This window comes from Phalangium opilio, unplaced genomic scaffold (assembly GCF_054372755.1).
Source record: "Phalangium opilio isolate 3A_F unplaced genomic scaffold, DU_Popi_V2 ptg000088l_1, whole genome shotgun sequence".
Lineage (NCBI taxonomy): Eukaryota > Metazoa > Arthropoda > Arachnida > Opiliones > Phalangiidae > Phalangium > Phalangium opilio.
In genome coordinates, this window is record NW_028324193.1 from 1231030 (window position 1) to 1253127 (window position 22098).

The 22098-nt window shown below is 39.7% G+C and overlaps 94 non-coding genes across 94 annotated transcripts; all 94 read left to right on the top strand.

Annotated features, from left to right (window-relative positions):
• Positions 1-358: 358 nt before the first annotated feature.
• TRNAR-UCG (transfer RNA arginine (anticodon UCG)) lies at positions 359-431 on the top strand. The gene has a single exon. It is a non-coding gene; the product is annotated as a tRNA-Arg (tRNA).
• A 91-nt stretch (positions 432-522) lies between these two features.
• On the top strand, positions 523-595 carry TRNAR-ACG (transfer RNA arginine (anticodon ACG)). The gene has a single exon. It is a non-coding gene; the product is annotated as a tRNA-Arg (tRNA).
• Positions 596-686: 91 nt separating this feature from the next.
• Positions 687-759, top strand: TRNAR-ACG (transfer RNA arginine (anticodon ACG)). The gene has a single exon. It is a non-coding gene; the product is annotated as a tRNA-Arg (tRNA).
• Positions 760-850: 91 nt separating this feature from the next.
• TRNAR-ACG (transfer RNA arginine (anticodon ACG)) lies at positions 851-923 on the top strand. Its single transcript has one exon. It is a non-coding gene; the product is annotated as a tRNA-Arg (tRNA).
• A 91-nt stretch (positions 924-1014) lies between these two features.
• Positions 1015-1087, top strand: TRNAC-ACA (transfer RNA cysteine (anticodon ACA)). Its single transcript has one exon. It is a non-coding gene; the product is annotated as a tRNA-Cys (tRNA).
• Positions 1088-1173: 86 nt separating this feature from the next.
• Positions 1174-1246, top strand: TRNAR-UCG (transfer RNA arginine (anticodon UCG)). Its single transcript has one exon. It is a non-coding gene; the product is annotated as a tRNA-Arg (tRNA).
• Positions 1247-1337: 91 nt separating this feature from the next.
• Positions 1338-1410, top strand: TRNAR-ACG (transfer RNA arginine (anticodon ACG)). The gene has a single exon. It is a non-coding gene; the product is annotated as a tRNA-Arg (tRNA).
• Positions 1411-1816: 406 nt separating this feature from the next.
• On the top strand, positions 1817-1889 carry TRNAR-UCG (transfer RNA arginine (anticodon UCG)). Its single transcript has one exon. It is a non-coding gene; the product is annotated as a tRNA-Arg (tRNA).
• Positions 1890-1980: 91 nt separating this feature from the next.
• On the top strand, positions 1981-2053 carry TRNAR-ACG (transfer RNA arginine (anticodon ACG)). The gene has a single exon. It is a non-coding gene; the product is annotated as a tRNA-Arg (tRNA).
• A 419-nt stretch (positions 2054-2472) lies between these two features.
• On the top strand, positions 2473-2545 carry TRNAR-ACG (transfer RNA arginine (anticodon ACG)). The gene has a single exon. It is a non-coding gene; the product is annotated as a tRNA-Arg (tRNA).
• A 91-nt stretch (positions 2546-2636) lies between these two features.
• On the top strand, positions 2637-2709 carry TRNAR-ACG (transfer RNA arginine (anticodon ACG)). Its single transcript has one exon. It is a non-coding gene; the product is annotated as a tRNA-Arg (tRNA).
• A 91-nt stretch (positions 2710-2800) lies between these two features.
• Positions 2801-2873, top strand: TRNAR-ACG (transfer RNA arginine (anticodon ACG)). The gene has a single exon. It is a non-coding gene; the product is annotated as a tRNA-Arg (tRNA).
• A 250-nt stretch (positions 2874-3123) lies between these two features.
• Positions 3124-3196, top strand: TRNAR-UCG (transfer RNA arginine (anticodon UCG)). Its single transcript has one exon. It is a non-coding gene; the product is annotated as a tRNA-Arg (tRNA).
• Positions 3197-3287: 91 nt separating this feature from the next.
• On the top strand, positions 3288-3360 carry TRNAR-ACG (transfer RNA arginine (anticodon ACG)). The gene has a single exon. It is a non-coding gene; the product is annotated as a tRNA-Arg (tRNA).
• A 406-nt stretch (positions 3361-3766) lies between these two features.
• Positions 3767-3839, top strand: TRNAR-UCG (transfer RNA arginine (anticodon UCG)). Its single transcript has one exon. It is a non-coding gene; the product is annotated as a tRNA-Arg (tRNA).
• Positions 3840-3930: 91 nt separating this feature from the next.
• TRNAR-ACG (transfer RNA arginine (anticodon ACG)) lies at positions 3931-4003 on the top strand. Its single transcript has one exon. It is a non-coding gene; the product is annotated as a tRNA-Arg (tRNA).
• Positions 4004-4422: 419 nt separating this feature from the next.
• TRNAR-ACG (transfer RNA arginine (anticodon ACG)) lies at positions 4423-4495 on the top strand. The gene has a single exon. It is a non-coding gene; the product is annotated as a tRNA-Arg (tRNA).
• Positions 4496-4586: 91 nt separating this feature from the next.
• Positions 4587-4659, top strand: TRNAR-ACG (transfer RNA arginine (anticodon ACG)). Its single transcript has one exon. It is a non-coding gene; the product is annotated as a tRNA-Arg (tRNA).
• A 91-nt stretch (positions 4660-4750) lies between these two features.
• On the top strand, positions 4751-4823 carry TRNAR-ACG (transfer RNA arginine (anticodon ACG)). Its single transcript has one exon. It is a non-coding gene; the product is annotated as a tRNA-Arg (tRNA).
• Positions 4824-5073: 250 nt separating this feature from the next.
• TRNAR-UCG (transfer RNA arginine (anticodon UCG)) lies at positions 5074-5146 on the top strand. The gene has a single exon. It is a non-coding gene; the product is annotated as a tRNA-Arg (tRNA).
• A 91-nt stretch (positions 5147-5237) lies between these two features.
• Positions 5238-5310, top strand: TRNAR-ACG (transfer RNA arginine (anticodon ACG)). Its single transcript has one exon. It is a non-coding gene; the product is annotated as a tRNA-Arg (tRNA).
• A 406-nt stretch (positions 5311-5716) lies between these two features.
• Positions 5717-5789, top strand: TRNAR-UCG (transfer RNA arginine (anticodon UCG)). Its single transcript has one exon. It is a non-coding gene; the product is annotated as a tRNA-Arg (tRNA).
• A 91-nt stretch (positions 5790-5880) lies between these two features.
• On the top strand, positions 5881-5953 carry TRNAR-ACG (transfer RNA arginine (anticodon ACG)). Its single transcript has one exon. It is a non-coding gene; the product is annotated as a tRNA-Arg (tRNA).
• A 91-nt stretch (positions 5954-6044) lies between these two features.
• On the top strand, positions 6045-6117 carry TRNAR-UCG (transfer RNA arginine (anticodon UCG)). The gene has a single exon. It is a non-coding gene; the product is annotated as a tRNA-Arg (tRNA).
• Positions 6118-6208: 91 nt separating this feature from the next.
• Positions 6209-6281, top strand: TRNAR-ACG (transfer RNA arginine (anticodon ACG)). Its single transcript has one exon. It is a non-coding gene; the product is annotated as a tRNA-Arg (tRNA).
• A 249-nt stretch (positions 6282-6530) lies between these two features.
• TRNAR-UCG (transfer RNA arginine (anticodon UCG)) lies at positions 6531-6603 on the top strand. Its single transcript has one exon. It is a non-coding gene; the product is annotated as a tRNA-Arg (tRNA).
• Positions 6604-6853: 250 nt separating this feature from the next.
• On the top strand, positions 6854-6926 carry TRNAR-UCG (transfer RNA arginine (anticodon UCG)). Its single transcript has one exon. It is a non-coding gene; the product is annotated as a tRNA-Arg (tRNA).
• Positions 6927-7503: 577 nt separating this feature from the next.
• TRNAR-UCG (transfer RNA arginine (anticodon UCG)) lies at positions 7504-7576 on the top strand. Its single transcript has one exon. It is a non-coding gene; the product is annotated as a tRNA-Arg (tRNA).
• Positions 7577-7667: 91 nt separating this feature from the next.
• Positions 7668-7740, top strand: TRNAR-ACG (transfer RNA arginine (anticodon ACG)). The gene has a single exon. It is a non-coding gene; the product is annotated as a tRNA-Arg (tRNA).
• Positions 7741-7831: 91 nt separating this feature from the next.
• TRNAR-ACG (transfer RNA arginine (anticodon ACG)) lies at positions 7832-7904 on the top strand. The gene has a single exon. It is a non-coding gene; the product is annotated as a tRNA-Arg (tRNA).
• A 91-nt stretch (positions 7905-7995) lies between these two features.
• Positions 7996-8068, top strand: TRNAR-ACG (transfer RNA arginine (anticodon ACG)). The gene has a single exon. It is a non-coding gene; the product is annotated as a tRNA-Arg (tRNA).
• An 86-nt stretch (positions 8069-8154) lies between these two features.
• On the top strand, positions 8155-8227 carry TRNAR-UCG (transfer RNA arginine (anticodon UCG)). The gene has a single exon. It is a non-coding gene; the product is annotated as a tRNA-Arg (tRNA).
• Positions 8228-8318: 91 nt separating this feature from the next.
• Positions 8319-8391, top strand: TRNAR-ACG (transfer RNA arginine (anticodon ACG)). Its single transcript has one exon. It is a non-coding gene; the product is annotated as a tRNA-Arg (tRNA).
• A 91-nt stretch (positions 8392-8482) lies between these two features.
• Positions 8483-8555, top strand: TRNAR-ACG (transfer RNA arginine (anticodon ACG)). The gene has a single exon. It is a non-coding gene; the product is annotated as a tRNA-Arg (tRNA).
• Positions 8556-8646: 91 nt separating this feature from the next.
• On the top strand, positions 8647-8719 carry TRNAR-ACG (transfer RNA arginine (anticodon ACG)). The gene has a single exon. It is a non-coding gene; the product is annotated as a tRNA-Arg (tRNA).
• Positions 8720-8810: 91 nt separating this feature from the next.
• Positions 8811-8883, top strand: TRNAC-ACA (transfer RNA cysteine (anticodon ACA)). The gene has a single exon. It is a non-coding gene; the product is annotated as a tRNA-Cys (tRNA).
• An 86-nt stretch (positions 8884-8969) lies between these two features.
• TRNAR-UCG (transfer RNA arginine (anticodon UCG)) lies at positions 8970-9042 on the top strand. The gene has a single exon. It is a non-coding gene; the product is annotated as a tRNA-Arg (tRNA).
• A 413-nt stretch (positions 9043-9455) lies between these two features.
• On the top strand, positions 9456-9528 carry TRNAR-UCG (transfer RNA arginine (anticodon UCG)). The gene has a single exon. It is a non-coding gene; the product is annotated as a tRNA-Arg (tRNA).
• Positions 9529-9619: 91 nt separating this feature from the next.
• TRNAR-ACG (transfer RNA arginine (anticodon ACG)) lies at positions 9620-9692 on the top strand. The gene has a single exon. It is a non-coding gene; the product is annotated as a tRNA-Arg (tRNA).
• Positions 9693-9783: 91 nt separating this feature from the next.
• On the top strand, positions 9784-9856 carry TRNAR-ACG (transfer RNA arginine (anticodon ACG)). Its single transcript has one exon. It is a non-coding gene; the product is annotated as a tRNA-Arg (tRNA).
• Positions 9857-9947: 91 nt separating this feature from the next.
• TRNAR-ACG (transfer RNA arginine (anticodon ACG)) lies at positions 9948-10020 on the top strand. The gene has a single exon. It is a non-coding gene; the product is annotated as a tRNA-Arg (tRNA).
• Positions 10021-10106: 86 nt separating this feature from the next.
• TRNAR-UCG (transfer RNA arginine (anticodon UCG)) lies at positions 10107-10179 on the top strand. The gene has a single exon. It is a non-coding gene; the product is annotated as a tRNA-Arg (tRNA).
• A 91-nt stretch (positions 10180-10270) lies between these two features.
• Positions 10271-10343, top strand: TRNAR-ACG (transfer RNA arginine (anticodon ACG)). Its single transcript has one exon. It is a non-coding gene; the product is annotated as a tRNA-Arg (tRNA).
• Positions 10344-10434: 91 nt separating this feature from the next.
• TRNAC-ACA (transfer RNA cysteine (anticodon ACA)) lies at positions 10435-10507 on the top strand. The gene has a single exon. It is a non-coding gene; the product is annotated as a tRNA-Cys (tRNA).
• An 86-nt stretch (positions 10508-10593) lies between these two features.
• Positions 10594-10666, top strand: TRNAR-UCG (transfer RNA arginine (anticodon UCG)). The gene has a single exon. It is a non-coding gene; the product is annotated as a tRNA-Arg (tRNA).
• Positions 10667-11079: 413 nt separating this feature from the next.
• On the top strand, positions 11080-11152 carry TRNAR-UCG (transfer RNA arginine (anticodon UCG)). Its single transcript has one exon. It is a non-coding gene; the product is annotated as a tRNA-Arg (tRNA).
• Positions 11153-11243: 91 nt separating this feature from the next.
• On the top strand, positions 11244-11316 carry TRNAR-ACG (transfer RNA arginine (anticodon ACG)). The gene has a single exon. It is a non-coding gene; the product is annotated as a tRNA-Arg (tRNA).
• Positions 11317-11407: 91 nt separating this feature from the next.
• On the top strand, positions 11408-11480 carry TRNAR-ACG (transfer RNA arginine (anticodon ACG)). The gene has a single exon. It is a non-coding gene; the product is annotated as a tRNA-Arg (tRNA).
• A 91-nt stretch (positions 11481-11571) lies between these two features.
• On the top strand, positions 11572-11644 carry TRNAR-ACG (transfer RNA arginine (anticodon ACG)). The gene has a single exon. It is a non-coding gene; the product is annotated as a tRNA-Arg (tRNA).
• An 86-nt stretch (positions 11645-11730) lies between these two features.
• On the top strand, positions 11731-11803 carry TRNAR-UCG (transfer RNA arginine (anticodon UCG)). The gene has a single exon. It is a non-coding gene; the product is annotated as a tRNA-Arg (tRNA).
• A 91-nt stretch (positions 11804-11894) lies between these two features.
• On the top strand, positions 11895-11967 carry TRNAR-ACG (transfer RNA arginine (anticodon ACG)). The gene has a single exon. It is a non-coding gene; the product is annotated as a tRNA-Arg (tRNA).
• A 91-nt stretch (positions 11968-12058) lies between these two features.
• TRNAR-ACG (transfer RNA arginine (anticodon ACG)) lies at positions 12059-12131 on the top strand. The gene has a single exon. It is a non-coding gene; the product is annotated as a tRNA-Arg (tRNA).
• A 91-nt stretch (positions 12132-12222) lies between these two features.
• Positions 12223-12295, top strand: TRNAR-ACG (transfer RNA arginine (anticodon ACG)). Its single transcript has one exon. It is a non-coding gene; the product is annotated as a tRNA-Arg (tRNA).
• A 91-nt stretch (positions 12296-12386) lies between these two features.
• Positions 12387-12459, top strand: TRNAC-ACA (transfer RNA cysteine (anticodon ACA)). The gene has a single exon. It is a non-coding gene; the product is annotated as a tRNA-Cys (tRNA).
• Positions 12460-12545: 86 nt separating this feature from the next.
• TRNAR-UCG (transfer RNA arginine (anticodon UCG)) lies at positions 12546-12618 on the top strand. Its single transcript has one exon. It is a non-coding gene; the product is annotated as a tRNA-Arg (tRNA).
• A 91-nt stretch (positions 12619-12709) lies between these two features.
• On the top strand, positions 12710-12782 carry TRNAR-ACG (transfer RNA arginine (anticodon ACG)). The gene has a single exon. It is a non-coding gene; the product is annotated as a tRNA-Arg (tRNA).
• Positions 12783-13032: 250 nt separating this feature from the next.
• TRNAR-UCG (transfer RNA arginine (anticodon UCG)) lies at positions 13033-13105 on the top strand. Its single transcript has one exon. It is a non-coding gene; the product is annotated as a tRNA-Arg (tRNA).
• Positions 13106-13196: 91 nt separating this feature from the next.
• On the top strand, positions 13197-13269 carry TRNAR-ACG (transfer RNA arginine (anticodon ACG)). Its single transcript has one exon. It is a non-coding gene; the product is annotated as a tRNA-Arg (tRNA).
• Positions 13270-13683: 414 nt separating this feature from the next.
• Positions 13684-13756, top strand: TRNAR-ACG (transfer RNA arginine (anticodon ACG)). The gene has a single exon. It is a non-coding gene; the product is annotated as a tRNA-Arg (tRNA).
• A 413-nt stretch (positions 13757-14169) lies between these two features.
• Positions 14170-14242, top strand: TRNAR-UCG (transfer RNA arginine (anticodon UCG)). Its single transcript has one exon. It is a non-coding gene; the product is annotated as a tRNA-Arg (tRNA).
• Positions 14243-14333: 91 nt separating this feature from the next.
• TRNAR-ACG (transfer RNA arginine (anticodon ACG)) lies at positions 14334-14406 on the top strand. Its single transcript has one exon. It is a non-coding gene; the product is annotated as a tRNA-Arg (tRNA).
• A 91-nt stretch (positions 14407-14497) lies between these two features.
• On the top strand, positions 14498-14570 carry TRNAR-ACG (transfer RNA arginine (anticodon ACG)). The gene has a single exon. It is a non-coding gene; the product is annotated as a tRNA-Arg (tRNA).
• Positions 14571-14661: 91 nt separating this feature from the next.
• On the top strand, positions 14662-14734 carry TRNAR-ACG (transfer RNA arginine (anticodon ACG)). The gene has a single exon. It is a non-coding gene; the product is annotated as a tRNA-Arg (tRNA).
• An 86-nt stretch (positions 14735-14820) lies between these two features.
• Positions 14821-14893, top strand: TRNAR-UCG (transfer RNA arginine (anticodon UCG)). The gene has a single exon. It is a non-coding gene; the product is annotated as a tRNA-Arg (tRNA).
• A 91-nt stretch (positions 14894-14984) lies between these two features.
• Positions 14985-15057, top strand: TRNAR-ACG (transfer RNA arginine (anticodon ACG)). The gene has a single exon. It is a non-coding gene; the product is annotated as a tRNA-Arg (tRNA).
• A 255-nt stretch (positions 15058-15312) lies between these two features.
• Positions 15313-15385, top strand: TRNAR-ACG (transfer RNA arginine (anticodon ACG)). Its single transcript has one exon. It is a non-coding gene; the product is annotated as a tRNA-Arg (tRNA).
• Positions 15386-15476: 91 nt separating this feature from the next.
• Positions 15477-15549, top strand: TRNAC-ACA (transfer RNA cysteine (anticodon ACA)). Its single transcript has one exon. It is a non-coding gene; the product is annotated as a tRNA-Cys (tRNA).
• Positions 15550-15635: 86 nt separating this feature from the next.
• TRNAR-UCG (transfer RNA arginine (anticodon UCG)) lies at positions 15636-15708 on the top strand. The gene has a single exon. It is a non-coding gene; the product is annotated as a tRNA-Arg (tRNA).
• A 91-nt stretch (positions 15709-15799) lies between these two features.
• On the top strand, positions 15800-15872 carry TRNAR-ACG (transfer RNA arginine (anticodon ACG)). The gene has a single exon. It is a non-coding gene; the product is annotated as a tRNA-Arg (tRNA).
• A 250-nt stretch (positions 15873-16122) lies between these two features.
• On the top strand, positions 16123-16195 carry TRNAR-UCG (transfer RNA arginine (anticodon UCG)). Its single transcript has one exon. It is a non-coding gene; the product is annotated as a tRNA-Arg (tRNA).
• A 91-nt stretch (positions 16196-16286) lies between these two features.
• TRNAR-ACG (transfer RNA arginine (anticodon ACG)) lies at positions 16287-16359 on the top strand. Its single transcript has one exon. It is a non-coding gene; the product is annotated as a tRNA-Arg (tRNA).
• A 91-nt stretch (positions 16360-16450) lies between these two features.
• TRNAR-UCG (transfer RNA arginine (anticodon UCG)) lies at positions 16451-16523 on the top strand. Its single transcript has one exon. It is a non-coding gene; the product is annotated as a tRNA-Arg (tRNA).
• A 91-nt stretch (positions 16524-16614) lies between these two features.
• TRNAR-ACG (transfer RNA arginine (anticodon ACG)) lies at positions 16615-16687 on the top strand. The gene has a single exon. It is a non-coding gene; the product is annotated as a tRNA-Arg (tRNA).
• A 249-nt stretch (positions 16688-16936) lies between these two features.
• On the top strand, positions 16937-17009 carry TRNAR-UCG (transfer RNA arginine (anticodon UCG)). Its single transcript has one exon. It is a non-coding gene; the product is annotated as a tRNA-Arg (tRNA).
• Positions 17010-17100: 91 nt separating this feature from the next.
• Positions 17101-17173, top strand: TRNAR-ACG (transfer RNA arginine (anticodon ACG)). The gene has a single exon. It is a non-coding gene; the product is annotated as a tRNA-Arg (tRNA).
• A 91-nt stretch (positions 17174-17264) lies between these two features.
• TRNAR-ACG (transfer RNA arginine (anticodon ACG)) lies at positions 17265-17337 on the top strand. Its single transcript has one exon. It is a non-coding gene; the product is annotated as a tRNA-Arg (tRNA).
• A 91-nt stretch (positions 17338-17428) lies between these two features.
• TRNAR-ACG (transfer RNA arginine (anticodon ACG)) lies at positions 17429-17501 on the top strand. The gene has a single exon. It is a non-coding gene; the product is annotated as a tRNA-Arg (tRNA).
• A 91-nt stretch (positions 17502-17592) lies between these two features.
• Positions 17593-17665, top strand: TRNAC-ACA (transfer RNA cysteine (anticodon ACA)). Its single transcript has one exon. It is a non-coding gene; the product is annotated as a tRNA-Cys (tRNA).
• An 86-nt stretch (positions 17666-17751) lies between these two features.
• TRNAR-UCG (transfer RNA arginine (anticodon UCG)) lies at positions 17752-17824 on the top strand. Its single transcript has one exon. It is a non-coding gene; the product is annotated as a tRNA-Arg (tRNA).
• A 91-nt stretch (positions 17825-17915) lies between these two features.
• On the top strand, positions 17916-17988 carry TRNAR-ACG (transfer RNA arginine (anticodon ACG)). Its single transcript has one exon. It is a non-coding gene; the product is annotated as a tRNA-Arg (tRNA).
• Positions 17989-18402: 414 nt separating this feature from the next.
• Positions 18403-18475, top strand: TRNAR-ACG (transfer RNA arginine (anticodon ACG)). The gene has a single exon. It is a non-coding gene; the product is annotated as a tRNA-Arg (tRNA).
• Positions 18476-19052: 577 nt separating this feature from the next.
• TRNAR-ACG (transfer RNA arginine (anticodon ACG)) lies at positions 19053-19125 on the top strand. Its single transcript has one exon. It is a non-coding gene; the product is annotated as a tRNA-Arg (tRNA).
• Positions 19126-19702: 577 nt separating this feature from the next.
• On the top strand, positions 19703-19775 carry TRNAR-ACG (transfer RNA arginine (anticodon ACG)). The gene has a single exon. It is a non-coding gene; the product is annotated as a tRNA-Arg (tRNA).
• Positions 19776-20189: 414 nt separating this feature from the next.
• TRNAR-ACG (transfer RNA arginine (anticodon ACG)) lies at positions 20190-20262 on the top strand. Its single transcript has one exon. It is a non-coding gene; the product is annotated as a tRNA-Arg (tRNA).
• Positions 20263-20353: 91 nt separating this feature from the next.
• TRNAR-ACG (transfer RNA arginine (anticodon ACG)) lies at positions 20354-20426 on the top strand. Its single transcript has one exon. It is a non-coding gene; the product is annotated as a tRNA-Arg (tRNA).
• An 85-nt stretch (positions 20427-20511) lies between these two features.
• On the top strand, positions 20512-20584 carry TRNAR-UCG (transfer RNA arginine (anticodon UCG)). The gene has a single exon. It is a non-coding gene; the product is annotated as a tRNA-Arg (tRNA).
• Positions 20585-20839: 255 nt separating this feature from the next.
• On the top strand, positions 20840-20912 carry TRNAR-ACG (transfer RNA arginine (anticodon ACG)). Its single transcript has one exon. It is a non-coding gene; the product is annotated as a tRNA-Arg (tRNA).
• Positions 20913-21003: 91 nt separating this feature from the next.
• TRNAR-UCG (transfer RNA arginine (anticodon UCG)) lies at positions 21004-21076 on the top strand. The gene has a single exon. It is a non-coding gene; the product is annotated as a tRNA-Arg (tRNA).
• A 91-nt stretch (positions 21077-21167) lies between these two features.
• On the top strand, positions 21168-21240 carry TRNAR-ACG (transfer RNA arginine (anticodon ACG)). Its single transcript has one exon. It is a non-coding gene; the product is annotated as a tRNA-Arg (tRNA).
• Positions 21241-21331: 91 nt separating this feature from the next.
• On the top strand, positions 21332-21404 carry TRNAR-ACG (transfer RNA arginine (anticodon ACG)). Its single transcript has one exon. It is a non-coding gene; the product is annotated as a tRNA-Arg (tRNA).
• A 91-nt stretch (positions 21405-21495) lies between these two features.
• Positions 21496-21568, top strand: TRNAR-UCG (transfer RNA arginine (anticodon UCG)). The gene has a single exon. It is a non-coding gene; the product is annotated as a tRNA-Arg (tRNA).
• Positions 21569-21659: 91 nt separating this feature from the next.
• Positions 21660-21732, top strand: TRNAR-ACG (transfer RNA arginine (anticodon ACG)). The gene has a single exon. It is a non-coding gene; the product is annotated as a tRNA-Arg (tRNA).
• A 91-nt stretch (positions 21733-21823) lies between these two features.
• On the top strand, positions 21824-21896 carry TRNAR-ACG (transfer RNA arginine (anticodon ACG)). The gene has a single exon. It is a non-coding gene; the product is annotated as a tRNA-Arg (tRNA).
• Positions 21897-21981: 85 nt separating this feature from the next.
• Positions 21982-22054, top strand: TRNAR-UCG (transfer RNA arginine (anticodon UCG)). The gene has a single exon. It is a non-coding gene; the product is annotated as a tRNA-Arg (tRNA).
• Positions 22055-22098: the final 44 nt, after the last annotated feature.

The window sequence follows — 22098 nt, forward strand, 5'->3', positions numbered from 1 at the left end:
CAATGCTTCAATATCATTTTGATCAACCTCTAACGGGCTTGTGGCGCAATGAATAACGCGTCTACCTACGGAGCAGAAGATTCCAGGTTCGAGTCCTGGCAAGCTCGGTATTAACATTTAAAGATGATTATTAGAGTATAACGGAAGGGGAATTTATAATATTGCAATGCTTCAATAGCATTTTGATCAACCTCTAACGGGCCTGTGGCGCAATGGATAACGCGTCTGCCGACGAAGCAGAATATTCCAGGTTCGAGTCCTGGCAAGCTCTTTTTTTTATTTTCGTAAAAGATCTTTTATGCGTCATAAAGAATGCATAAATACAATGTTTGGAAATTTTATTTATAATACCAAGCAAGGGCTTGTGGCGTAATAAATAACGCATCTGCCTTCGAAGCAGAAGATTCCAGGTTCGAGTCCTGGCAAGCTCAGTATTACCATTTAAAGATGATTATTAGAGTATAACGGAAGGGAAATTTATAATATTTCAATGCTTCAATATCATTTTGATCAACCTCTAACGGGCTTGTGGCGCAATGGATAACGCGTCTGCCTACGGAGCAGAAGATTCCAGGTTCGAGTCCTGGCAAGCTCGGTATTAACATTTAAAGATGATTATTAGAGTATAACGGAAGGTAAATTTATAATATTGCAATGCTTCAATAGCATTTTGATCAACCTCTAACGGGCTTGTGGCGCAATGGATAACGCGTCTGCCTACGGAGCATAAGATTCCAGGTTCGAGTCCTGGCAAGCTCGGTATAAACATTTAAAGATGATTATTAGAGTATAACGGAAGGGAAATTTATAATATTGCAATGCTTCAATAGCATTTTGAACAACTTCTAACGGGCTTGTGGCGCAATGGATAACGCGTCTGCCTACGGAGCAGAAGATTCCAGGTTCGAGTCCTGGCAAGCTCGGTATTAACATTTAAAGATGATTATTAGAGTATAACGGAAGGGAAATTTATAATATTGCAATGCTTCAATAGCATTTTGATCAACCTCTAACGGGCTTGTGGCGCAATGGATAACGCGTCTTCCTACAGAGCAGAAGATTCCAGGTTCGAGTCCTGGCAAGCTCTTTTTTTATTTTCGTAATAGATCTTTTATGCGTCATAAAGAATGCATAAATACAATGTTTGGAAATTTTATTTATAATACGAAGCAAGGGCTTGTGGCGTAATGCATAACGCGTCTGCCTTCGAAGCAGAAGGTTCCAGGTTCGAGTCCTGGCAAGCTCGGTATTACCATTTAAAGCTGATTATTAGAGTATAACGGAAGGGAAATTTATAATATTTCAATGCTTCAATATCATTTTGATCAACCTCTAACGGGCTTGTGGCGCAATGGATAACGCGTCTGCCTACGGAGCAGAAGATTCCAGGTTCGAGTCCTGGCAAGCTCGATATTAACATTTAAAGATGATTATTAGACTATAACGGAAGGGAAATTTATAATATTGCAATGCTTCAATAGCATTTTGATCAACCTCTAACGGGCTTGTGGCGCGATGGATAACGCGTCTGCCTACGGAGCAGAAGATTCCAGGTTCGAGTCCTGTTAAGCTCTTTTAATATTTTCGTAAAAGATCTTTTATGCGTCATAAAGAATGCATAAATACAAAGTTTGGAAATTTTATTTATAATACGAAGCAAGGGATTGTGGCGTAATGGATAACGCGTCTGCCTTCGAAGCAGAAGATTCCTGGTTCGAGTCCTGGCAAGCTCTTTTTTTTTCGTAAAAGATCTTTTATGCGTCATAAAGAATGCATAAATACAATGTTTGGAAATTTTATTTATAATACGAAGCAAGGGCTTGTGGCGTAATGGATAACGCGCCTGCCTTCGAAGCAGAAGATTCCAGGTTCGAGTCCTGGCAAGCTCGGTATTACCATTTAAAGATGATTATTAGAGTATAACGGAAGGGAAATTTATAATATTTCAATGCTTCAATATCATTTTGATCAACCTCTAACGGGCTTGTGGCGCAATGGATAACGCGTCTGCCTACGGAGCATAAGATTCCAGGTTCGAGTCCTGGCAAGCTCGGTATTAAAATTTAAAGATGATTATTAGAGTATAACGGAAGGGAAATTTATAATATTTCAATGCTTCAATATCATTTTGATCAATCTCTAACGGGCTTGTGTCGCAATGGATAACGCGTCTGCCTACGGAGCATAAGATTCCAGGTTCGAGTCCTGGCAAGCTCGGTATTACCATTTAAAGATGATTCTTGGAGTATAACGGAAGGGAAACTTATAATATTTCAATGCTTCAATATCATTTTGATCAACCTCTAACGGGCTTGTGGCGCAATGAATAACGCGTCTACCTACGGAGCAGAAGATTCCAGGTTCGAGTCCTGGCAAGCTCGGTATTACCATTTAAAGCTGATTATTAGAGTATAACGGAAGGGAAATTTATAATATTTCAATGCTTCAATATCATTTTGATCAACCTCTAACGGGCTTGTGGCGCAATGGATAACGCGTCTGCCTACGGAGCAGAAGATTCCAGGTTCGAGTCCTGGCAAGCTCGGTATTAACATTTAAAGATGATTATTAGAGTATAACGGAAGGGGAATTTATAATATTGCAATGCTTCAATAGCATTTTGATCAACCTCTAACGGGCTTGTGGCGCAATGGATAACGCGTCTGCCTACGGAGCATAAGATTCCAGGTTCGAGTCCTGGCAAGCTCGGTATAAACATTTAAAGATGATTATTAGAGTATAACGGAAGGGAAATTTATAATATTGCAATGCTTCAATAGCATTTTGAACAACTTCTAACGGGCTTGTGGCGCAATGGATAACGCGTCTGCCTACGGAGCAGAAGATTCCAGGTTCGAGTCCTGGCAAGCTCGGTATTAACATTTAAAGATGATTATTAGAGTATAACGGAAGGGAAATTTATAATATTGCAATGCTTCAATAGCATTTTGATCAACCTCTAACGGGCTTGTGGCGCAATGGATAACGCGTCTTCCTACAGAGAGGAAGATTCCAGGTTCGAGTCCTGGCAAGCTCTTTTTTTATTTTCGTAATAGATCTTTTATGCGTCATAAAGAATGCATAAATACAATGTTTGGAAATTTTATTTATAATACGAAGCAAGGGCTTGTGGCGTAATGCATAACGCGTCTGCCTTCGAAGCAGAAGGTTCCAGGTTCGAGTCCTGGCAAGCTCGGTATTACCATTTAAAGCTGATTATTAGAGTATAACGGAAGGGAAATTTATAATATTTCAATGCTTCAATATCATTTTGATCAACCTCTAACGGGCTTGTGGCGCAATGGATAACGCGTCTGCCTACGGAGCAGAAGATTCCAGGTTCGAGTCCTGGCAAGCTCGATATTAACATTTAAAGATGATTATTAGACTACAACGGAAGGGAAATTTATAATATTGCAACGCTTCAATAGCATTTTGATCAACCTCTAACGGGCTTGTGGCGCGATGGATAACGCGTCTGCCTACGGAGCAGAAGATTCCAGGTTCGATTCCTGTTAAGCTCTTTTAATATTTTCGTAAAAGATCTTTTATGCGTCATAAAGAATGCATAAATACAAAGTTTGGAAATTTTATTTATAATACGAAGCAAGGGATTGTGGCGTAATGGATAACGCGTCTGCCTTCGAAGCAGAAGATTCCTGGTTCGAGTCCTGGCAAGCTCTTTTTTTTTCGTAAAAGATCTTTTATGCGTCATAAAGAATGCATAAATACAATGTTTGGAAATTTTATTTATAATACGAAGCAAGGGCTTGTGGCGTAATGGATAACGCGCCTGCCTTCGAAGCAGAAGATTCCAGGTTCGAGTCCTGGCAAGCTCGGTATTACCATTTAAAGATGATTATTAGAGTATAACGGAAGGGAAATTTATAATATTTCAATGCTTCAATATCATTTTGATCAACCTCTAACGGGCTTGTGGCGCAATGGATAACGCGTCTGCCTACGGAGCATAAGATTCCAGGTTCGAGTCCTGGCAAGCTCGGTATTAAAATTTAAAGATGATTATTAGAGTATAACGGAAGGGAAATTTATAATATTTCAATGCTTCAATATCATTTTGATCAATCTCTAACGGGCTTGTGTCGCAATGGATAACGCGTCTGCCTACGGAGCATAAGATTCCAGGTTCGAGTCCTGGCAAGCTCGGTATTACCATTTAAAGATGATTCTTGGAGTATAACGGAAGGGAAACTTATAATATTTCAATGCTTCAATATCATTTTGATCAACCTCTAACGGGCTTGTGGCGCAATGAATAACGCGTCTACCTACGGAGCAGAAGATTCCAGGTTCGAGTCCTGGCAAGCTCGGTATTACCATTTAAAGCTGATTATTAGAGTATAACGGAAGGGAAATTTATAATATTTCAATGCTTCAATATCATTTTGATCAACCTCTAACGGGCTTGTGGCGCAATGGATAACGCGTCTGCCTACGGAGCAGAAGATTCCAGGTTCGAGTCCTGGCAAGCTCGGTATTAACATTTAAAGATGATTATTAGAGTATAACGGAAGGGGAATTTATAATATTGCAATGCTTCAATAGCATTTTGATCAACCTCTAACGGGCTTGTGGCGCAATGGATAACGCGTCTGCCTACGGAGCATAAGATTCCAGGTTCGAGTCCTGGCAAGCTCGGTATAAACATTTAAAGATGATTATTAGAGTATAACGGAAGGGAAATTTATAATATTGCAATGCTTCAATAGCATTTTGAACAACTTCTAACGGGCTTGTGGCGCAATGGATAACGCGTCTGCCTACGGAGCAGAAGATTCCAGGTTCGAGTCCTGGCAAGCTCGGTATTAACATTTAAAGATGATTATTAGAGTATAACGGAAGGGAAATTTATAATATTGCAATGCTTCAATAGCATTTTGATCAACCTCTAACGGGCTTGTGGCGCAATGGATAACGCGTCTTCCTACAGAGAGGAAGATTCCAGGTTCGAGTCCTGGCAAGCTCTTTTTTTATTTTCGTAATAGATCTTTTATGCGTCATAAAGAATGCATAAATACAATGTTTGGAAATTTTATTTATAATACGAAGCAAGGGCTTGTGGCGTAATGCATAACGCGTCTGCCTTCGAAGCAGAAGGTTCCAGGTTCGAGTCCTGGCAAGCTCGGTATTACCATTTAAAGCTGATTATTAGAGTATAACGGAAGGGAAATTTATAATATTTCAATGCTTCAATATCATTTTGATCAACCTCTAACGGGCTTGTGGCGCAATGGATAACGCGTCTGCCTACGGAGCAGAAGATTCCAGGTTCGAGTCCTGGCAAGCTCGATATTAACATTTAAAGATGATTATTAGACTACAACGGAAGGGAAATTTATAATATTGCAACGCTTCAATAGCATTTTGATCAACCTCTAACGGGCTTGTGGCGCGATGGATAACGCGTCTGCCTACGGAGCAGAAGATTCCAGGTTCGATTCCTGTTAAGCTCTTTTAATATTTTCGTAAAAGATCTTTTATGCGTCATAAAGAATGCATAAATACAAAGTTTGGAAATTTTATTTATAATACGAAGCAAGGGATTGTGGCGTAATGGATAACGCGTCTGCCTTCGAAGCAGAAGATTCCTGGTTCGAGTCCTGGCAAGCTCTTTTTTTTTCGTAAAAGATCTTTTATGCGTCATAAAGAATGCATAAATACAATGTTTGGAAATTTTATTTATAATACGAAGCAAGGGCTTATGGCGTAATGGATAACGCGCCTGCCTTCGAAGCAGAAGATTCCAGGTTCGAGTCCTGGCAAGCTCGGTATTACCATTTAAAGATGATTATTAGAGTATAACGGAAGGGAAATTTATAATATTTCAATGCTTCAATATCATTTTGATCAACCTCTAACGGGCTTGTGGCGCAATGGATAACGCGTCTGCCTACGGAGCATAAGATTCCAGGTTCGAGTCCTGGCAAGCTCGGTATTAAAATTTAAAGATGATTATTAGAGTATAACGGAAGGGAAATTTATAATATTTCAATGCATCAATATCATTTTGATCAATCTCTAACGGGCTTGTGGCGTAATGGATAACGCGTCTGCCTTCGAAGCAGAAGATTCCAGGTTCGAGTCCTGGCCAGCTCGGTATTACCATTTAAAGATGATTATTAGAGTATAACGGAAGGGAAATTTATAATATTTCAATGCTTCAATATCATTTTGATCAACCTCTAACGGGCTTGTGGCGCAATGGATAACGCGTCTGCCTACGGAGCATAAGATTCCAGGTTCGAGTCCTGGCAAGCTCGGTATTACCATTTAAAGATGATTATTGGAGTATAACGGAAGGGAAATTTATAATATTGCAATGCTTCAATAGCATTTTGATCAACCTCTAGCGGGGCTGTGGCGCAATGGATAACGCGTTTGCCTACGGAGCAGAAGATTCCTGGTTCGAGTCCTGGCAAGCTCTTTTTTATTTTCGTAAAAGATCTTTTATGCGTCATAAAGAATGCATAAATACAACGTTTGGAAATTTTATTTATAATACGAAGCAAGGGCTTGTGGCGTAATGGGTTACGCGCCTGCCTTCGAAGCAGAAGATTCCGGGTTCGAGTCCTGGCAAGCTCGGTATTACCATTTAAAGATGATTATTAGAGTATAACGGAAGGGGAATTTATAATACTGCAATGCTTCAATAGCATTTTGATCAACTTCTAACGGGCTTGTGGCGCAATGGATAACGCGTATGCCTACGGAGCAGAATATTCCAGGTTCGAGTCCTGGCAAGCTCTTTTTTTATTTTCGTAAAAGATCTTTTATGCGTCATAAAGAATGCATAAATACAATGTTTGGAAATTTTATTTATAATACCAAGCAAGGGCTTGTGGCGTAATGGATAACGCGTCTGCCTTCGAAGCAGAAGATTCCAGGTTCGAGTCCTGGCAAGCTCGGTATTACCATTTAAAGATGATTATTAGAGTATAACGGAAGGGAAATTTATAATATTTCAATGCTTCAATATCATTTTGATCAACCTCTAACGGGCTTGTGGCGCAATGGATAACGCGTCTGCCTACGGAGCATAAGATTTCAGGTTCGAGTCCTGGCGAGCTCGGTATTAAAATTTAAAGATGATTATTAGAGTATAACGGAAGGGAAATTTATAATATTGCAATGCTTCAATAGCATTTTGACCAAACTCTAACGGGCCTGTGTCGCAATGGATAACGCGTCTGCCAACGGAGCATAAGATTCCAGGTTCGAGTCCTGGCAAGCTCGGTATTACCATTTAAAGATGATTATTGGAGTATAACGGAAGGGAAATTTATAATATTGCAATGCTTCAATAGCATTTTGATCAACCTCTAGCGGGCCTGTGGCGCAATTTATAACGCGTTTGCCTACGGTGCAGAAGATTCCGGGTTCGAGTCCTGGCAAGCTCTTTTTTATTTTCGTAAAAGATCTTTTATGCGTCATAAAGAATGCATAAATACAATGTTTGGAAATTTTATTTATTATACCAAGCAAGAGCTTGTGGCGTAATGGATAACGCGTCTGCCTTCGAAGCAGAAGATTCCAGGTTCGAGTCCTGGCAAGTTCGGTATTACCATTTAAAGATGATTATTAGAGTATAACGGAAGGGAAATTTATAATATTTCAATGCTTCAATATCATTTTGATCAACCTCTAACGGGCTTGTGGCGCAATGGATAACGCGTCTACCTACGGAGCAGAAGATTCCAGGTTCGAGTCCTGGCAAGCTCGGTATTACCATTTAAAGCTGATTATTAGAGTATAACGGAAGGGAAATTTATAATATTTCAATGCTTCAATATCATTTTGATCAACCTCTAACGGGCTTGTGGCGCAATGGATAACGCGTCTGCCTACGGAGCATAAGATTCCAGGTTCGAGTCCTGGCAAGCTCGGTATTAAAATTTAAAGATGATTATTAGAGTATAACGGAAGGGAAATTTATAATATTTCAATGCTTCAATATCATTTTGATCAATCTCTAACGGGCTTGTGGCGCAATGGATAACGCGTCTGCCTACGGAGCAGAAGATTCCAGGTTCGAGTCCTGGCAAGCTCTTTTTTTATTTTCGTAAAAGATCTTTTATGCGTCATAAAGAATGCATAAATACAATGTTTGGAAATTTTATTTATAATACCAAGCAAGGGCTTGTGGCGTAATAAATAACGCATCTGCCTTCGAAGCAGAAGATTCCAGGTTCGAGTCCTGGCAAGCTCAGTATTACCATTTAAAGATGATTATTAGAGTATAACGGAAGGGAAATTTATAATATTTCAATGCTTCAATATCATTTTGATCAACCTCTAACGGGCTTGTGGCGCAATGGATAACGCGTCTGCCTACGGAGCAGAAGATTCCAGGTTCGAGTCCTGGCAAGCTCGGTATTAACATTTAAAGATGATTATTAGAGTATAACGGAAGGGGAATTTATAATATTGCAATGCTTCAATAGCATTTTGATCAACCTCTAACGGGCTTGTGGCGCAATGGATAACGCGTCTGCCTACGGAGCATAAGATTCCAGGTTCGAGTCCTGGCAAGCTCGGTATAAACATTTAAAGATGATTATTAGAGTATAACGGAAGGGAAATTTATAATATTGCAATGCTTCAATAGCATTTTGAACAACTTCTAACGGGCTTGTGGCGCAATGGATAACGCGTCTGCCTACGGAGCAGAAGATTCCAGGTTCGAGTCCTGGCAAGCTCGGTATTAACATTTAAAGATGATTATTAGAGTATAACGGAAGGGAAATTTATAATATTGCAATGCTTCAATAGCATTTTGATCAACCTCTAACGGGCTTGTGGCGCAATGGATAACGCGTCTTCCTACAGAGCAGAAGATTCCAGGTTCGAGTCCTGGCAAGCTCTTTTTTTATTTTCGTAATAGATCTTTTATGCGTCATAAAGAATGCATAAATACAATGTTTGGAAATTTTATTTATAATACGAAGCAAGGGCTTGTGGCGTAATGCATAACGCGTCTGCCTTCGAAGCAGAAGGTTCCAGGTTCGAGTCCTGGCAAGCTCGGTATTACCATATAAAGCTGATTATTAGAGTATAACGGAAGGGAAATTTATAATATTTCAATGCTTCAATATCATTTTGATCAACCTCTAACGGGCTTGTGGCGCAATGGATAACGCGTCTGCCAACGGAGCATAAGATTCCAGGTTCGAGTCCTGGCAAGCTCGGTATTACCATTTAAAGATGATTATTGGAGTATAACGGAAGGGAAATTTATAATATTGCAATGCTTCAATAGCATTTTGATCAACCTCTAGCGGGCCTGTGGCGCAATTTATAACGCGTTTGCCTACGGTGCAGAAGATTCCGGGTTCGAGTCCTGGCAAGCTCTTTTTTATTTTCGTAAAAGATCTTTTATGCGTCATAAAGAATGCATAAATACAATGTTTGGAAATTTTATTTATTATACCAAGCAAGAGCTTGTGGCGTAATGGATAACGCGTCTGCCTTCGAAGCAGAAGATTCCAGGTTCGAGTCCTGGCAAGTTCGGTATTACCATTTAAAGATGATTATTAGAGTATAACGGAAGGGAAATTTATAATATTTCAATGCTTCAATATCATTTTGATCAACCTCTAACGGGCTTGTGGCGCAATGGATAACGCGTCTACCTACGGAGCAGAAGATTCCAGGTTCGAGTCCTGGCAAGCTCGGTATTACCATTTAAAGCTGATTATTAGAGTATAACGGAAGGGAAATTTATAATATTTCAATGCTTCAATATCATTTTGATCAACCTCTAACGGGCTTGTGGCGCATTGGATAACGCGTCTGCCTACGGAGCATAAGATTCCAGGTTCGAGTCCTGGCAAGCTCGGTATTAAAATTTAAAGATGATTATTAGAGTATAACGGAAGGGAAATTTATAATATTTCAATGCTTCAATATCATTTTGATCAATCTCTAACGGGCTTGTGGCGCAATGGATAACGCGTCTGCCTACGGAGCAGAAGATTCCAGGTTCGAGTCCTGGCAAGCTCTTTTTTTATTTTCGTAAAAGATCTTTTATGCGTCATAAAGAATGCATAAATACAATGTTTGGAAATTTTATTTATAATACCAAGCAAGGGCTTGTGGCGTAATAAATAACGCATCTGCCTTCGAAGCAGAAGATTCCAGGTTCGAGTCCTGGCAAGCTCAGTATTACCATTTAAAGATGATTATTAGAGTATAACGGAAGGGAAATTTATAATATTTCAATGCTTCAATATCATTTTGATCAACCTCTAACGGGCTTGTGGCGCAATGGATAACGCGTCTGCCTACGGAGCAGAAGATTCCAGGTTCGAGTCCTGGCAAGCTCGGTATTAACATTTAAAGATGATTATTAGAGTATAACGGAAGGGGAGTTTATAATATTGCAATGCTTCAATAGCATTTTGATCAACCTCTAACGGGCTTGTGGCGCAATGGATAACGCGTCTTCCTACAGAGCAGAAGATTCCAGGTTCGAGTCCTGGCAAGCTCTTTTTTTATTTTCGTAATAGATCTTTTATGCGTCATAAAGAATGCATAAATACAATGTTTGGAAATTTTATTTATAATACGAAGCAAGGGCTTGTGGCGTAATGCATAACGCGTCTGCCTTCGAAGCAGAAGGTTCCAGGTTCGAGTCCTGGCAAGCTCGGTATTACCATATAAAGCTGATTATTAGAGTATAACGGAAGGGAAATTTATAATATTTCAATGCTTCAATATCATTTTGATCAACCTCTAACGGGCTTGTGGCGCAATGGATAACGCGTCTGCCAACGGAGCATAAGATTCCAGGTTCGAGTCCTGGCAAGCTCGGTATTACCATTTAAAGATGATTATTGGAGTATAACGGAAGGGAAATTTATAATATTGCAATGCTTCAATAGCATTTTGATCAACCTCTAGCGGGCCTGTGGCGCAATTTATAACGCGTTTGCCTACGGTGCAGAAGATTCCGGGTTCGAGTCCTGGCAAGCTCTTTTTTATTTTCGTAAAAGATCTTTTATGCGTCATAAAGAATGCATAAATACAATGTTTGGAAATTTTATTTATTATACCAAGCAAGAGCTTGTGGCGTAATGGATAACGCGTCTGCCTTCGAAGCAGAAGATTCCAGGTTCGAGTCCTGGCAAGTTCGGTATTACCATTTAAAGATGATTATTAGAGTATAACGGAAGGGAAATTTATAATATTTCAATGCTTCAATATCATTTTGATCAACCTCTAACGGGCTTGTGGCGCAATGGATAACGCGTCTACCTACGGAGCAGAAGATTCCAGGTTCGAGTCCTGGCAAGCTCGGTATTACCATTTAAAGCTGATTATTAGAGTATAACGGAAGGGAAATTTATAATATTTCAATGCTTCAATATCATTTTGATCAACCTCTAACGGGCTTGTGGCGCATTGGATAACGCGTCTGCCTACGGAGCATAAGATTCCAGGTTCGAGTCCTGGCAAGCTCGGTATTAAAATTTAAAGATGATTATTAGAGTATAACGGAAGGGAAATTTATAATATTTCAATGCTTCAATATCATTTTGATCAATCTCTAACGGGCTTGTGGCGCAATGGATAACGCGTCTGCCTACGGAGCAGAAGATTCCAGGTTCGAGTCCTGGCAAGCTCTTTTTTTATTTTCGTAAAAGATCTTTTATGCGTCATAAAGAATGCATAAATACAATGTTTGGAAATTTTATTTATAATACCAAGCAAGGGCTTGTGGCGTAATAAATAACGCATCTGCCTTCGAAGCAGAAGATTCCAGGTTCGAGTCCTGGCAAGCTCAGTATTACCATTTAAAGATGATTATTAGAGTATAACGGAAGGGAAATTTATAATATTTCAATGCTTCAATATCATTTTGATCAACCTCTAACGGGCTTGTGGCGCAATGGATAACGCGTCTGCCTACGGAGCAGAAGATTCCAGGTTCGAGTCCTGGCAAGCTCGGTATTAACATTTAAAGATGATTATTAGAGTATAACGGAAGGGGAGTTTATAATATTGCAATGCTTCAATAGCATTTTGATCAACCTCTAACGGGCTTGTGGCGCAATGGATAACGCGTCTGCCTACGGAGCATAAGATTCCAGGTTCGAGTCCTGGCAAGCTCGGTATAAACATTTAAAGATGATTATTAGAGTATAACGGAAGGGAAATTTATAATATTGCAATGCTTCAATAGCATTTTGAACAACTTCTAACGGGCTTGTGGCGCAATGGATAACGCGTCTGCCTACGGAGCAGAAGATTCCAGGTTCGAGTCCTGGCAAGCTCGGTATTAACATTTAAAGATGATTATTAGAGTATAACGGAAGGGAAATTTATAATATTGCAATGCTTCAATAGCATTTTGATCAACCTCTAACGGGCTTGTGGCGCAATGGATAACGCGTCTTCCTACAGAGCAGAAGATTCCAGGTTCGAGTCCTGGCAAGCTCTTTTTTTATTTTCGTAATAGATCTTTTATGCGTCATAAAGAATGCATAAATACAATGTTTGGAAATTTTATTTATAATACGAAGCAAGGGCTTGTGGCGTAATGCATAACGCGTCTGCCTTCGAAGCAGAAGGTTCCAGGTTCGAGTCCTGGCAAGCTCGGTATTACCATATAAAGCTGATTATTAGAGTATAACGGAAGGGAAATTTATAATATTTCAATGCTTCAATATCATTTTGATCAACCTCTAACGGGCTTGTGGCGCAATGGATAACGCGTCTGCCTACGGAGCAGAAGATTCCAGGTTCGAGTCCTGGCAAGCTCGATATTAACATTTAAAGATGATTATTAGACTATAACGGAAGGGAAATTTATAATATTGCAATGCTTCAATAGCATTTTGATCAACCTCTAACGGGCTTGTGGCGCGATGGATAACGCGTCTGCCTACGGAGCAGAAGATTCCAGGTTCGAGTCCTGTTAAGCTCTTTTAATATTTTCGTAAAAGATCTTTTATGCGTCATAAAGAATGCATAAATACAATGTTTGGAAATTTTATTTATAATACGAAGCAAGGGATTGTGGCGTAATGGATAACGCGTCTGCCTTCGAAGCAGAAGATTCCAGGTTCGAGTCCTGGCAAGCTCGGTATTACCATTTAAAGATGATTATTGGAGTATAACGGAAGGGAAATTTATAATATTGCAATGCTTCAATAGCATTTTGATCAACCTCTAACGGGCCTGTGGCGCAATGGATAACGCGTCTGCCTACGGAGCATAAGATTCCAGGTTCGAGTCCTGGCAAGCTCGGTATTAACATTTAAAGATGATTATTAGAGTATAACTGAAGGGGAATTTATAATATAGCAATGCTTCAATAGCATTTTGATCAACTTCTAACGGGCTTCTGGCGCAATGGATAACGCGTCTGCCTACGGAGCAGAATATTCCAGGTTCGAGTCCTGGCAAGCTCTTTTTTTATTTTCGTAAAAGATCTTTTATGCGTCATAAAGAATGCATAAATACATTGTTTGGAAATTTTATTTATAATACCAAGCAAGGGCTTGTGGCGTAATAAATAACGCATCTGCCTTCGAAGCAGAAGATTCCAGGTTCGAGTCCTGGCAAGCTCGGTATTACCATTTAAAGATGATTATTAGAGTATAACGGAAGGGAAATTTATAATATTTCAATGCTTCAATATCATTTTGATCAACCTCTAACGGGCTTGTGGCGCAATGGATAACGCGTCTGCCTACGGAGCATAAGATTCCAGGTTCGAGTCCTGGCGAGCTCGGTATTAAAATTTAAAGATGATTATTAGAGTATAACGGAAGGGAAATTTATAATATTGCAATGCTTCAATAGCATTTTGATCAACCTCTAACGGGCCTGTGTCGCAATGGATAACGCGTCTGCCAACGGAGCATAAGATTCCAGGTTCGAGTCCTGGCAAGCTCGGTATTACCATTTAAAGATGATTATTGGAGTATAACGGAAGGGAAATTTATAATATTGCAATGCTTCAATAGCATTTTGATCAACCTCTAGCGGGCCTGTGGCGCAATTTATAACGCGTTTGCCTACGGTGCAGAAGATTCCGGGTTCGAGTCCTGGCAAGCTCTTTTTTATTTTCGTAAAAGATCTTTTATGCGTCATAAAGAATGCATAAATACAATGTTTGGAAATTTTATTTATTATACCAAGCAAGAGCTTGTGGCGTAATGGATAACGCGTCTGCCTTCGAAGCAGAAGATTCCAGGTTCGAGTCCTGGCAAGTCCGGTATTACAATTTAAAGATGATTATTAGAGTATAACGGAAGGGAAATTTATAATATTTCAATGCTTCAATATCATTTTGATCAACCTCTAACGGGCTTGTGGCGCAATGGATAACGCGTCTACCTACGGAGCAGAAGATTCCAGGTTCGAGTCCTGGCAAGCTCGGTATTACCATTTAAAGCTGATTATTAGAGTATAACGGAAGGGAAATTTATAATATTTCAATGCTTCAATATCATTTTGATCAACCTCTAACGGGCTTGTGGCGCAATGGATAACGCGTCTGCCTACGGAGCATAAGATTCCAGGTTCGAGTCCTGGCAAGCTCGGTATTAAAATTTAAAGATGATTATTAGAGTATAACGGAAGGGAAATTTATAATATTTCAATGCTTCAATATCATTTTGATCAATCTCTAACGGGCTTGTGGCGCAATGGATAACGCGTCTGCCTACGGAGCAGAAGATTCCAGGTTCGAGTCCTGGCAAGCTCTTTTTTTATTTTCGTAAAAGATCTTTTATGCGTCATAAAGAATGCATAAATACAATGTTTGGAAATTTTATTTATAATACCAAGCAAGGGCTTGTGGCGTAATAAATAACGCATCTGCCTTCGAAGCAGAAGATTCCAGGTTCGAGTCCTGGCAAGCTCAGTATTACCATTTAAAGATGATTATTAGAGTATAACGGAAGGGAAATTTATAATATTTCAATGCTTCAATATCATTTTGATCAACCTCTAACGGGCTTGTGGCGCAATGGATAACGCGTCTGCCTACGGAGCAGAAGATTCCTGGTTCGAGTCCTGGCAAGCTCGGTATTAACATTGAAAGATGATTATTAGAGTATAACGGAAGGGGAATTTATAATATTGCAATGCTTCAATAGCATTTTGATCAACCTCTAACGGGCTTGTGACGCAATGGATAACGCGTCTGCCTACGGAGCATAAGATTCCTGGTTCGAGTCCTGGCAAGCTCGGTATAAACATTTAAAGATGATTATTAGAGTATAACGGAAGGGAAATTTATAATATTGCAATGCTTCAATAGCATTTTGAACAACTTCTAACGGGCTTGTGGCGCAATGGATAACGCGTCTGCCTACGGAGCAGAAGATTCCAGGTTCGAGTCCTGGCAAGCTCGGTATTAACATTTAAAGATGATTATTAGAGTATAACGGAAGGGAAATTTATAATATTGCAATGCTTCAATAGCATTTTGATCAACCTCTAACGGGCTTGTGGCGCAATGGATAACGCGTCTTCCTACAGAGCAGAAGATTCCAGGTTCGAGTCCTGGCAAGCTCTTTTTCTATTTTCGTAATAGATCTTTTATGCGTCATAAAGAATGCATAAATACAATGTTTGGAAATTTTATTTATAATACGAAGCAAGGGCTTGTGGCGTAATGCATAACGCGTCTGCCTTCGAAGCAGAAGGTTCCAGGTTCGAGTCCTGGCAAGCTCGGTATTACCATATAAAGCTGATTATTAGAGTATAACGGAAGGGAAATTTATAATATTTCAATGCTTCAATATCATTTTGATCAACCTCTAACGGGCTTGTGGCGCAATGGATAACGCGTCTGCCTACGGAGCAGAAGATTCCAGGTTCGAGTCCTGGCAAGCTCGATATTAACATTTAAAGATGATTATTAGACTATAACGGAAGGGAAATTTATAATATTGCAATGCTTCAATAGCATTTTGATCAACCTCTAACGGGCTTGTGGCGCGATGGATAACGCGTCTGCCTACGGAGCAGAAGATTCCAGGTTCGAGTCCTGTTAAGCTCTTTTAATATTTTCGTAAAAGATCTTTTATGCGTCATAAAGAATGCATAAATACAATGTTTGGAAATTTTATTTATAATACGAAGCAAGGGCTTGTGGCGTAATGGATAACGCGCCTGCCTTCGAAGCAGAAGATTCCAGGTTCGAGTCCTGGCAAGCTCGGTATTACCATATAAAGATGATTATTAGAGTATAACGGAAGGGAAATTTATAATATTTCAATGCTTCAATATCATTTTGATCAACCTCTAACGGGCTTGTGGCGCAATGGATAACGCGTCTGCCTACGGAGCATAAGATTCCAGGTTCGAGTCCTGGCAAGCTCGGTATTAAAATTTAAAGATGATTATTAGAGTATAACGGAAGGGAAATTTATAATATTTCAATGCTTCAATATCATTTTGATCAATCTCTAACGGGCTTGTGGCGTAATGGATAACGCGTCTGCCTTCGAAGCAGAAGATTCCAGGTTCGAGTCCTGGCAAGCTCGGTATTACCATTTAAAGATGATTATTAGAGTATAACGGAAGGGAAATTTATAATATTTCAATGCTTCAATATCATTTTGATCAACCTCTAACGGGCTTGTGGCGCAATGGATAACGCGTCTGCCTACGGAGCATAAGATTCCAGGTTCGAGTCCTGGCAAGCTCGGTATTACCATTTAAAGATGATTATTGGAGTATAACGGAAGGGAAATTTATAATATTGCAATGCTTCAATAGCATTTTGATCAACCTCTAGCGGGCCTGTGGCGCAATGAATAACGCGTCTGCCTATGGAGCAGAAGATTCCTGGTTCGAGTCCTGGCAAGCTCTTTTTTATTTTCGTAAAAGATCTTTTATGCGTCATAAAGAATGCATAAATACAACGTTTGGAAATTTTATTTATAATACGAAGCAAGGGCTTGTGGCGTAATGGGTTACGCGCCTGCCTTCGAAGCAGAAGATTCCGGGTTCGAGTCCTGGCAAGCTCGGTATTACCATTTAAAGATGATTCTTAGAGTATAACGGAAGGGAAATTTATAATATTTCAATGCTTCAATATCATTTTGATCAACCTCTAACGGGCTTGTGGCGCAATGGATAACGCGTCTACCTACGGAGCAGAAGATTCCAGGTTCGAGTCCTGGCAAGCTCGGTATTACCATTTAAAGCTGATTATTAGAGTATAACGGAAGGGAAATTTATAATATTTCAATGCTTCAATATCATTTTGATCAACCTCTAACGGGCTTGTGGCGCAATGGATAACGCGTCTGCCTACGGAGCATAAGATTCCAGGTTCGAGTCCTGGCAAGCTCGGTATAAACATTTAAAGATGATTATTAGAGTATAACGGAAGGGAAATTTATAATATTGCAATGCTTCAATAGCATTTTGAACAACTTCTAACGGGCTTGTGGCGCAATGGATAACGCGTCTGCCTACGGAGCAGAAGATTCCAGGTTCGAGTCCTGGCAAGCTCGGTATTAACATTTAAAGATGATTATTAGAGTATAACGGAAGGGAAATTTATAATATTGCAATGCTTCAATAGCATTTTGATCAACCTCTAACGGGCTTGTGGCGCAATGGATAACGCGTCTTCCTACAGAGCAGAAGATTCCAGGTTCGAGTCCTGGCAAGCTCTTTTTTTATTTTCGTAATAGATCTTTTATGCGTCATAAAGAATGCATAAATACAATGTTTGGAAATTTTATTTATAATACGAAGCAAGGGCTTGTGGCGTAATGCATAACGCGTCTGCCTTCGAAGCAGAAGATTCCGGGTTCGAGTCCTGGCAAGCTCGGTATTACCATTTAAAGATGATTCTTAGAGTATAACGGAAGGGAAATTTATAATATTTCAATGCTTCAATATCATTTTGATTAACCTCTAACGGGCTTGTGGCGCAAAGGATAACGCGTCTGCCTACGGAGCATAAGATTCCAGGTTCGAGTCCTGGCAAGCTCGGTATTAACATTTAAAGATGATTATTAGAGTATAACGGAAGGGGAATTTTTAATATAGCAATGCTTCAATAGCATTTTGATCAACTTCTAACGGGCTTCTGGCGCAATGGATAACGCGTCTGCCTACGGAGCAGAATATTCCAGGTTCGAGTCCTGGCAAGCTCTTTTTTTATTTTCGTAAAATATCTTTTATGCGTCATAAAGAATGCATAAATACAATGTTTGGAAATTTTATTTATAATACCAAGCAAGGGTTTGTGGCGTAATAAATAACGCATCTGCCTTCGAAGCAGAAGATTCCAGGTTCGAGTCCTAACAAGCTCGGTATTACCATTTAAAGATGATTATTAGAGTATAACGGAAGGGAAATTTATAATATTTCAATGCTTCAATATCATTTTGATCAACCTCTAACGGGCTTGTGGCGCAATGGATAACGCGTCTGCCTACGGAGCATAAGATTCCAGGTTCGAGTCCTGGCAAGCTCGGTATTAAAATTTAAAGATGATTATTAGAGTATAACGGAAGGGAAATTTATAATATTGCAATGCTTCAATAGCATTTTGATCAACCTCTAACGGGCCTGTGGCGCAATGGATAACGCGTCTGCCGACGAAGCATAAGATTCCAGGTTCGAGTCCTGGCAAGCTCGGTATTACCATTTAAAGATGATTATTGGAGTATAACGGAAGGGAAATTTATAATATTGCAATGCTTCAATAGCATTTTGATCAACCTCTAGCGGGCCTGTGGCGCAATGGATAACGCGTTTGCCTACGGAGCAGAAGATTCCGGGTTCGAGGTCTGGCAAGCTCTTTTTTATTTTCGTAAAATATCTTTTATGCGTCATAAAGAATGCATAAATACAATGTTTGGAAATTTTATTTATAATACCAAGCAAGGGTTTGTGGCGTAATAAATAACGCATCTGCCTTCGAAGCAGAAGATTCCAGGTTCGAGTCCTGGCAAGCTCGGTATTACCATTTAAAGATGATTATTAGAGTATAACGGAAGGGAAATTTATAATATTTCAATGCTTCAATATCATTTTGATCAACCTCTAACGGGCTTGTGGCGCAATGGATAACGCGTCTGCCTACGGAGCATAAGATTCCAGGTTCGAGTCCTGGCAAGCTCGGTATTAAAATTTAAAGATGATTATTAGAGTATAACGGAAGGGAAATTTATAATATTGCAATGCTTCAATAGCATTTTGATCAACCTCTAACGGGCCTGTGGCGCAATGGATAACGCGTCTGCAGACGAAGCATAAGATTCCAGGTTCGAGTCCTGGCAAGCTCGGTATTACCATTTAAAGATGATTATTGGAGTATAACGGAAGGGAAATTTATAATATTGCAATGCTTCAATAGCATTTTGATCAACCTCTAGCGGGCCTGTGGCGCAATGGATAACGCGTTTGCCTACGGAGCAGAAGATTCCGGGTTCGAGGTCTGGCAAGCTCTTTTTTATTTTCGTAAAAGATCTTTTATGCGTCATAAAGAATGCATAAATACAACGTTTGGAAATTTTATTTATAATACGAAGCAAGGGCTTGTGGCGTAATGGATAACGCGCCTGCCTACGAAGCAGAAGATTCCGTGTTCGAGTCCTGGCAAGCTCGGTATTACCATTTAAAGATGATTCTTAGAGTATAACGGAAGGGAAATTTATAATATTTCAATGCTTCAATATCATTTTGATAAACCTCTAACGGGCTTGTGGCGCAAAGGATAACGCGTCTGCCTACGGAGCATAAGATTCCAGGTTCGAGTCCTGGCAAGCTCGGTATTAACATTTAAAGATGATTATTAGAGTATAACGGAAGGGGAATTTTTAATATAGCAATGCTTCAATAGCATTTTGATCAACTTCTAACGGGCTTCTGGCGCAATGGATAACGCGTCTGCCTACGGAGCAGAATATTCCAGGTTCGAGTCCTGGAAAGCTCTTTTTTTATTTTCGTAAAATATCTTTTATGCGTCATAAAGAATGCATAAATACAATGTTTGGAAATTTTATTTATAATACCAAGCAAGGGTTTGTGGCGTAATAAATAACGCATCTGCCTTCGAAGCAGAAGATTCCAGGTTCGAGTCCTGGCAAGCTCGGTATTACCATTTAAAGATGATTATTAGAGTATAACGGAAGGGAAATTTATAATATTTCAATGCTTCAATATCATTTTGATCAACCTATAACGGGCTTGTGGCGCAATTGATAACGCGTCTGCCTACGGAGCATAAGATTCCAGGTTCGAGTCCTGGCAAGCTCGGTATTAAAATTTAAAGATGATTATTAGAGTATAACGGAAGGGAAATTTATAATATTTCAATGCTTCAATATCATTTTGATCAACCTCTAACGGGCTTGTGGCGCAATGGATAACGCGTCTGCCTACGGAGCATAAGATTCCAGGTTCGAGTCCTGGCAAGCTCTTTTTTATTTTCGTAAAAGATCTTTTATGCGTCATAAAGAATGCATAAATACAATGTTTGGAAATTTTATTTATTATACCAAGCAAGAGCTTGTGGCGTAATGGATAACGCGTCTGCCTTCGAAGCAGAAGATTCCAGGTTCGAGTCCTGGCAAGCTCGGTATTACCATTTAAAGCTGATTATTAGAGTATAACGGAAGGGAAATTTATAATATTTCAATGCTTCAATATCATTTTGATCAACCTCTAACGGGCTTGTGGCGCAATGGATAACGCGTCTACCTACGGAGCAGAAGATTCCAGATTCGAGTCCTGGCAAGCTCGGTATTACCATTTAAAGCTGATTATTAGAGTATAACGGAAGGGAAATTTATAATATTTCAATGCTTCAATATCATTTTGATCAACCTCTAACGGGCTTGTGGCGCAATGGATAACGCGTCTGCCTACGGAGCATAAGATTCCAGGTTCGAGTCCTGGCAAGCTCGGTATTAAAATTTAAAGATGATTATTAGAGTATAACGGAAGGGAAATTAATAATATTTCAATGCTTCAATATCATTTTGATCAACCTCTAACGGGCTTGTGGCGTAATGGATAACGCGTCTGCCTTCGAAGCAGAAGATTCCAGGTTCGAGTCCTGGCAAGCTCGGTATTACCATTTAAAGATGATTATTAGAGTATAACGGAAGGGAAATTTATAATATTTCAATGCTTCAATATCATTTTGATCAACCTCTAACGGGCTTGTGGCGCAATGGATAACGCGTCTACCTACGGAGCAGAAGATTCCAGGTTCGAGTCCTGGCAAGCTCGGTATTACCATTTAAAGCTGATTATTAGAGTATAACGGAAGGGAAATTTATAATATTTCAATGCTTCAATATCATTTTGATCAACCTCTAACGGGCTTGTGGCGCAATGGATAACGCGTCTGCCTACGGAGCATAAGATTCCAGGTTCGAGTCCTGGCAAGCTCGGTATTAAAATTTAAAGATGATTATTAGAGTATAACGGAAGGGAAATTTATAATATTTCAATGCTTCAATATCATTTTGATCAACCTCTAACGGGCTTGTGGCGTAATGGATAACGCGTCTGCCTTCGAAGCAGAAGATTCCAGGTTCGAGTCCTGGCAAGTTCGGTATTACCATTTAAAGATGATTATTAGAGTATAATGGAAGGGAAATTTATAATATTTCAATGCTTCAATATCATTTTGATCAACCTCTAACGGGCTTGTGGCGCAATGGATAACGCGTCTACCTACGGAGCAGAAGATTCCAGGTTCGAGTCCTGGCAAGCTCGGTATTACCATTTAAAGCTGATTATTAGAGTATAACGGAAGGGAAATTTATAATATTTCAATGCTTCAATATCATTTTGATCAACCTCTAACGGGCTTGTGGCGCAATGGATAACGCGTCTGCCTACGGAGCATAAGATTCCAGGTTCGAGTCCTGGCAAGCTCTTTTTTATTTTCGTAAAAGATCTTTTATGCGTCATAAAGAATGCATAAATACAATGTTTGGAAATTTTATTTATTATACCAAGCAAGAGCTTGTGGCGTAATGGATAACGCGTCTGCCTTCGAAGCAGAAGATTCCAGGTTCGAGTCCTGGCAAGCTCGGTATTACCATTTAAAGATGATTATTAGAGTATAACGGAAGGGAA